Here is a 230-nt window from a genome sequence, read left to right on the forward strand (position 1 = left end):
GGGTTTTACAGCTCTGCTTATTTACCAGCCACTGCCCCAGGGAAGCCTGTGCAGCACCTGAGCTGCTTTCTTCTCTTTACCATCAGGAAAGAGACTGGTTCAGTGCCTGTGGCTTCAGCTTATTCCAATTCAGACCCAGCACCACATTCATCACCTCAGGCTTGAGGTGGCAAAAGCAAAAAGGAATGGGAAAAAACTGTCTGCAAAACTAAAGGGTAATTTGGGGGGGG

This window comes from Nestor notabilis, unplaced genomic scaffold (assembly GCF_000696875.1).
Source record: "Nestor notabilis isolate BGI_N333 unplaced genomic scaffold, ASM69687v1 scaffold8988, whole genome shotgun sequence".
NCBI lineage: Eukaryota > Metazoa > Chordata > Aves > Psittaciformes > Psittacidae > Nestor > Nestor notabilis.